The following is an 8,031-nucleotide window of genomic DNA, read 5'->3' on the forward strand; positions in this document are numbered from 1 at the left end:
ATCTAAAGAACTTGGAGCTTATTAGAGAACGGTCATCTCGAACCTATGTCTTTTGCTCGGTTGGTACCTCCGTTTTACAGTTTTTGTGCTTTAATTGGTACTTTTGGTTTGAGATAGCCGTTCTCTAATAAGCTCCAGGTTCTCTACTTTGAACTTGTAAAAATCAACGCTAAGATATTTGTGAAGATTTTCAATTCCTCCAAAGGAGAGTATCCCCATTTTGGTGTAAAAAACGCTTTTCTATCCATATTTTTAAGCGAAGATGGCGTTACGAATGGTGCCATGGCATGACAGCCACACTTTTTTTTCTAATGTTGGTACCACTGCGCGATTTTGACATTTCGGGCGTGCACCATTCGTAACGCCATCTTCGCTTAAAAAACTGGATACGTTATGCCGCTAAAGATGCTTTCACTTTTTCAAATTGATTTTATGAAATAAGTTTTTTTTAACTGCAGCAAACTTGAGAAATTTTCTTGTCATTAAAGACGTTATTTTGAAAATTAGGAAGATATTTTCGTTGCGTCTCATCTCTCTCGGCGATGAATAAAATTTTTACTCCCGACTTTCGTCATTCTCTGGCCAGGCGTACTGCGATGAGTTAATCGAAAAGATGAACCTTTGAGTCAAAGAACATTCTGAAAATATCAGGTCGATTTTACTGGTGTTGTCACTTCTATCTTGTCACTATCAATAAGAAATAAAGCGTCCACCACAATGTCCCGCCACAAACAACCTTCCCAAAAGCAATAAAATTTGCTGAATCACCCGGACAATGTTGTTTTTCTTCTCTATTCGTTCTTTCTGCCGGCTTCAAAGTCAACCTTCGGATCGGAACAAGCCGCCAAAAAGTATCCACTACCGGTTCCATTACCCTGCCTGCCCGCTGTAAAAATAATTCTGCTTGCCGGTTTGGCCAAGAAGCGGCCAGAAAAAAAAGTGAATGCAACCATCGAGAGTGCGCGCGATTTAGCCATGAAAATTGATAGACTACGGTCGAACGCTGATGGTTTGACAGCGATTGCAGATTCCGGTTAAGCTCACCGTTCAGGAAGCATTTGCACCTTAAAGATTTAATCGCCTTGAAATGAGAGCAGCAGCTTTGCCAAGAACGAAGTTACATAACCTCAAAAGACACGCACACACGCGCGTTGCTCATTTTTATCTTCTTTCACGTGCTGGAGACCCAGTGACAGCGAAACCAAAAGAGAGGAGAGAGAGAGCGAATCTGCTCTAAATTTTAGTGCTTGGCTTTGGGAGGGGGAAGGGTTGAGGGCTAAGGAGAGGTGGTGTGCGTGATAAAATCCAAAGTGATAAGAGACCGGACTGTGTGTGCGAACGGACGGACAGGCAGACAGACAAGGAAGAAGTGTGTCTGTTTGAGTGATTGTGTGCCGAATTATGTCACTTGCCTCTGGAGGAGATTTAGGTTTTATTTAACGAAAAGTTGTCTTCTACGAATTTTTGGGAAATTTAACGAAAAATAATCAAATAAAAAAATAAAATTCAAAAATGGAATATCACGTGTTAAATTGAAGCAAAAATTTTATTAGGATTTCGTTTGGTTCAAATATAAAATTAAATAAATTTGAACAGCTTCTGTATACAACTGCAAACAGCGATATTATTTTTCTTTTTTATGAAAAATTTACCGAGCCATCAGCTAAACCAAACGAAAAGTTAATATTTGTACAAAGTACACGAACATTAGACCTTCAAAAACACTGTCATACTGTTTTCGAGGACATATGGAACAGCTGTTTGTAATTTGTTTTGAACAGAGATTTGAACTCTGGTTTAATCGAAAAACAACCCAATAATCAAAACAGAATAAAATGTTTTTTTTATTGCAATACGCTTTGTAATACTATTCTCACGTGCTATATTTTTGTATTTAATGAAAATTTATATGTTATCTGAATCTTATTTTTTATATTTATTTGGAATTATGAAAGCCTAAACAAAAAAAAATCTAAAACCTGTAAACATTGTTCATGTGGAAAAAAAATGCAAAACGTGGTTTACCTAAGGTTTTCTCAAGACCGCGAAAGTTTTTATTCTAACCAACCAAACTCATGACACTTCACACCCAACTAATTCAATTCAAAAATGTCTGCATTAAAGCAACCTCTCTTGACCCTCTTTTGAAGACTGTTTTTTTTTTTGCGGTGTTTTAATTTAAAATTCGCACGTGCATCATCTTGCCCAACTTTGGTGGTTTTATCTCGCTCCAAATAATTTCTTGAAAGAAGCCGAAAACCGTACAGTACACAACAAGCTCAAACACTCTGAACTTTGCCGAAAGTCTGCGATGATTCAAAACGAGGCTGATTCTTAAGTGAGCAAAAGTTTGCGCTTTTGATTTCTTTTGCGAACTTCAGGTTGCACTTCAGCAATTAGATGAAACTCGAGACCGATGGACATGCTGCTGTAAGGTAAGTAAATTTTTTGTGGGTTTCAGTCAAATTCTGTCAATTTTAGTAAATTTTTTGTCAAAATTGAAAAAAACCTCATACCAATTCTGTAAATTTTTCACAAACTCTGTCAATTTCACTCCAATTCTGTTTTGGGAAAACACTAATTTAAAAAATTCAGTTTTTGTGTAGGCTCATAGTAAAATAGTAAAAAAAAATTGTAACTGGTTGAGCATGAGTCGCGTCGCGTCCAAAATTTACCCAAAGTTTAAATTCAAAAATCAGTCAATAAATCGATGTTCTAATTTAGTTGTTCTGTGCCGGAACCAATAAAATATATTAAAATTTTGCTTTTTGGGTGTTTTTGAAACCGCCTTGAGTCAGGGGTAAAAACAAACTCCAGAATTAAACTAGCTGTCACAACTGTTTTTAACAATTTATTAAAGAACAGAACCGAGGCTAACGAATTTGTAAACAACTAGACTCGATTATCCGAGGGCCTTGGGAAAATTTCACTTCGGATGATAAAATTTTTATTTTGTTTCAGATTTTGGACCAATCTAAAAATGTTGACTAGTTGTGAAAAAGTGGCTTTTTGTAATATGTTTTATAAACTGGAACAATTATCAAATCAACAGAAGACAAAAAAAAAATTTACTTCGTGGTTTTGTTTCTCGGCTTGCCCTAATATCAAGCCTTATTTTCTCCTTTAATATTTTTTTGTCAATCAAACTAAAAAAACGTGATAGAGATGTTTTTTATTCGTGTTTTTTTTCGTTGTACATAAAAAAATAGCTTAGAGCATTAGGACCCTATCGCTGAAAAAAAATATTGTCTAAAAATTTTTGCTCAGTTAAAAAAAAAAGATTTATAGAACTTATTAAAAAGAAATGCATTGATTCCTAAAATTATGCTTAAGTTTATGATATTTATGTTCACAACGATAAAGACCCCAGACCCTTTGTACGACCACACATGACTTAAAATGGATTTTTAAATCAATTTAAAAAAAAACTTCGCGGCCCTTCTTGACAGAAAAGGCTCTACTTGACATAAAATTGACATAAATTTGTACACTCAACCCCCGGTGGTTGGTCACTTTTTCGTTTCAAACATTTGTAGTTTGTACCCCGTTGGTTGGTCAAAGTCAAACCAAAAAGTGACGAACTTTTTACACTTTTTAAACGGCGCTCACGCACACTATCAAAGCAAACGTTTGGTAGTGTGTGTAAACTCTGGGGTGTCAAACTAAAAAGTGACCCCGATCGTTTGGCGACAGTTGGTGTCAGACCATCAGGGTTTGAGTGTAGGGTAAAGTCATCATTGATACACTGGGAGCAATAATAAAGTCGCTCTCACAAGTCGTAGTTACAACCAATCAGGTTCATATTTGAAGGAAAAGAGTGAGCCCAGTCACCGAATGTTGCTCGTTAACTGGGCTGAACAAAAAATAACGAGGGGACCACCGATGCATAATATTTTTAAGATGAAATATAAAAATAAAAGTTACTCAAATTTACTTACAATCCTTACTTTTCATATTTCTTTAATTGTAACTTGAAATTAAACAAAAGTTTGAAAAAAGTTAACCCCTCGGTCATTTTGGTTTGTTTTTGTTTTTTTGACGTTTGTCTGCTTTTTAACTGGGCTACGGCCCAGTTATCGAGCGCCTAGTTAAGAAGAAGCCCAGTTACACAACGTCCAGTTACCGAACAACTACTGTACAACAAAAACTGTCAAGGAATTATTTAGATAAATTAAATTAAATAAATTTTAAAATTACAAATGTAAAACTGTGTCGTTTTTACAGCTAACAAATTTCACAAAATGCTATCAGAGTGCTTATGACTTGCACGTTCAAAAGTATTCATAAAATAATCCGTGATTTGAATCAAATCGTTATGGTCTTCAATTTTTTTTTTTGTAAAACGTTTAAATGTTTACGAAATGTCAAGTTTCTTTTTACGAGTGATATCGTTCTCAGCGTTTTCACGAACACTTTTCAAGAGTTTTTTTTTATTGAAAAGGTCCTATGGCATGTGAAACACAACAGTTTATAGAACCTATAAAAAACTCTAGATTTGTCAATTCAATTGTTCAAAGGTTTTCACAAGTTTTAGAAAGCCTTTGGATCTTTTATTGGATAAATATATTTCGTAAAGAATGACTAAAAGAACAATTCTAGAGTGTTTTTTAAAAGGACCTATTAACATATGAAAGAAAAAAAAATATCAAGTTTGAATTGAGAAAAAACTGGTAGACTCTCCTTTTTTAAATCAAACTCACAGTTAAATTAAAATGTCTAATTAACAAAAGCTTTTGTTAAAATTCCATACAAATCCGTATTATGCGTGAAATTCTCTACAAAAATTCCGGCCTGTTAAAAATCCATATGGTAAGGAAAAAATCCGTATGGTTTGTAGCCTTAACTATGCTGATTTGAAAAAAAAAACAGTAACATCTTTGTTAAGAATGCGTCAATCACCTACAAGTTGGTTGTAGACGTGATTAATTTCAATTTTGAGGCTCTGTTTTTATAACTATCATTGACAGTTATTGCTCCAAAAGCCTGACCCACGGATATGTTCTTAGAATGTTCTAAAACAATGTCTTTAGTTTTTTTAAATTTTCCTTAAAGTCTTTAAAATAAATTTATAAGTTCGTTAAACTTGTAATTGTTTTTTTATTTTGCTACGATATCCTGTTAGTAACACTTTTTATCAGGGCAAGAACGTGTACAGCCCGGAAATTAAAAAAACCAAGTTGACTTTATAGCTGTCGGTAGAGGGTGACGACTCTCGAGATTTTCAATTTCCCGGGAATCGAGAGTTGAGTTTTGCCATTTCCCGGGAATTCCCGGGACCCGGGTTTTTTTTCAACTAGCCAATAGTGTTAATAACTTAAAAAGAAAAGTAAAAAAACGTATCTTTTTAATGAATTCAGATACAATTAATTCATACTAATCCAATAAAATGTGAATTTGAGTAACCTCATTGTTTTTAGGAAAATTTTATTCATTTAAAATTTTTACCTCAATCCACAAATACAAAATCGTTTCTTGAGCCTTTTTGGGACTCGAAATTGCAGTTTAAAATGTTTACGAATCTTCATTCGCACATTCGCTTCATTCGAGTGATTTTTCAAAAGTTGGACAAATTTGTTGTTGGACTTGTTATTAGATTTTTTGAAATTAAAAATATAAATAATATATAATTTTCCATTTATGCAATATGGCATTTTTGCAATATGATGAATAACGACACAAAGTAAAAACTTTAAGTTGATTTTTTCCTTCTTAAGATCAACTGTAAATGTTCACAATTAGCGGACACTAACTTTACAAATAATGCCTGATTTTTATTCCCTTTATGTTATAATTAAAGTTTAATATGCAAAACACAAAATTATTTATTGACATCAAAAACGGAAATTACCTCGATACAGCGAAATTGGCTTTCCAAGAATAAAAAAACAAGTTTATGAGTTTGTCTATGCTTGATAGAGGATATCAAACTTCTCTTGAAAAGGTTTTCCTTCTTAAAAATAATAAATATTTCATTCCTGGTGTGTTACTGCTAAGAATGTTTCAAGGTAAATTTTGGGGTCCACATTTTTTGGTTACTCTCAATTATAGTTTTTGGAATTTTTTAAAAGTTTAAATTTACACTTTTAGAATAAGTAGATTAGAGAAGCATTGGTTTATTCAAATTTGAGAATCGAACATTGAACATCCAATATTCTAAACAATTTTGAATTTTTCAAATGTTTTTTTCTGATTAAATTTTTAAATTTGGGTCGATATTTGTAAGTAAAAAATTTCCCGGGAGTCTCGACCAAATTTCCCGGGAATCGAGAGGTCCAAAAATGGCCGATTTCCCGGGAATTCCCGCTCGTCACCCTCTAGCTGTCGGCCACCATTGCTACACGGAGAAAAAAGAGTTCCCAAAATCGTGAACAAGCGTTCATGAAAATGGGAACTACGAACAAAGTGTTCAAATGCCATGGTACGTTTTTCAAAATCGTGCCATGGGATTTGAACACTTTGTTCGTGTTTCCCATTTTCATGAACGCTTGTTCACGATTTTGGGAACTCTTTTTTCTCCGTGTAGTACCAACGACTAGTGTCTTTCTTTTAACTACAAGGACTTCGCCGCCCTGGGCTTCTAAGTGTTTGAGTACCGCACGGAGCGATGGCGCCGTATACCCATATTTATACTTAGAATTTTTAGAGCGCCCGCCGCGGGATTCGAACCAGCAACCTCTGAATTGTGAGTCCAGTGCGCGGTCCGATTGATCCACACGGGCGGCCCGAATATTAAAACTAGAACAAATTTTGTTTTGACACCATGAGGAGACTAACGCTTAAGGGTCCACTTCACACTCCTGCCAAACTTGGGCAGGCACTCTCGGGCAACGCTGGACGCTTAAGGGTCCACCCACTCACTTCCGCTTTCTCTCTCACTTGGACCTACCTGTTAGAGTGGGCCTTAGGATACGGTGCTGCTGCTTCTACTAACAAACTCCTGGCAAGGATGCTGGAACTGTTTTTTTTTTCCTCCTTCACTAAATTATGTAATTATCCTTGACGCGCGGAAATGCGTAGCACACAGCACTTCTGGAACTCTTGGGTTTTCTACTTCTGCACACTCTCTCTCACACACGTTTTCGTCGAATCCTGTTTTGATTGAGCAAGACTTTGCGGGACCACAAAATCACGGAACACACACTCACTTTCGAAGAGGGGGAACCTCCCACGCACTTGTGGCAGAATATCCTTCGATTTCGACGAACTCTCGTTGTTTGACAACAACTACTGTTCGGACTGGGAGCAAACACTTCTTTTCACGAGGGGAAAAGAAGGAAGATCACAACACTCCGACTCAAGATCAACGGGACGGGACGCTTCCGGATATCCGGTAGTCCGGGACACGCGAGTTCACGCACTTTGTACGGGGCTGGGGATCCTAACCTTGAATTTTTGGTCTTAACTTTTAAGGGGCGGACACAAAAGGGCGCGAACACGATGATACACGCGGGGACAGACTGAGCCTACGAACAGGACTTCAGGAACCGAACCGATCTTAAGTAAACGTATGAATGTAACTGAAGCTTCCTCTAGATTTTTGCACGGTTTTACACAATTCCCCCACTCCGGCGGTGTTCCGTCCCGTTCGCACGCGCCTCGACTCTCGCGGACGCTCCGTCCCGCTCACTCGCGCGCTGCCACACATCTCAGAACACAAGTTCTGCTCTCTCTGCTCTTTCAGAGGCTCTTTTGAGTATGTTAGGCTTGAATGAGTTAAGTTTTGTTTGTGTGTGTGCGGGGAGCCGATATCAATTGTTTGGCAGAGCAGACAGACAAACAAGCGCTTTTATTTTTCGTTGTTTTTCGGTGATTAAAACTAGCCTCTCCTAGCTCCGAACTCTTCTTTGTGGTTGACTCCGAAAAGTCTCTTGTTTGCCGAGTCACCGATACAAGGACTTTCGGAGCATCCAAAGCTTTTTCTCAGCTTTTTTTTTGGCGTCTCGTGTGTGGTTTGTCGCGTTCCGGCACGATGGAGATTAGACGAATTTGGCGACGGAAGAATGGACGGCGTGATAAGTGAGATTCGTGGAG

The 8,031-nt window shown here is 36.9% G+C and overlaps 1 protein-coding gene across 2 annotated transcripts in view; it reads right to left on the reverse strand.

Annotated features, from left to right (window-relative positions):
• LOC6035052 (elongation of very long chain fatty acids protein AAEL008004) overlaps positions 1 to 7,529 on the reverse strand; it is a 109,341-nt gene extending 101,812 nt beyond the window's left edge. For both annotated transcript variants that reach the window (XM_038248634.1, XM_038248633.1), the window contains exon 1: positions 6,887 to 7,529. The gene's annotated coding sequence lies outside the window, so the exon portion shown is untranslated. The remainder of the gene's footprint in view (positions 1 to 6,886) is intronic.
• Between the last annotated feature and the right edge of the window lie 502 nt (positions 7,530 to 8,031).

The sequence above is a fragment of the Culex quinquefasciatus genome, chromosome 1 (genome assembly GCF_015732765.1).
Source record: "Culex quinquefasciatus strain JHB chromosome 1, VPISU_Cqui_1.0_pri_paternal, whole genome shotgun sequence".
In the NCBI taxonomy this organism is placed as follows: Eukaryota; Metazoa; Arthropoda; class Insecta; order Diptera; family Culicidae; genus Culex; species Culex quinquefasciatus.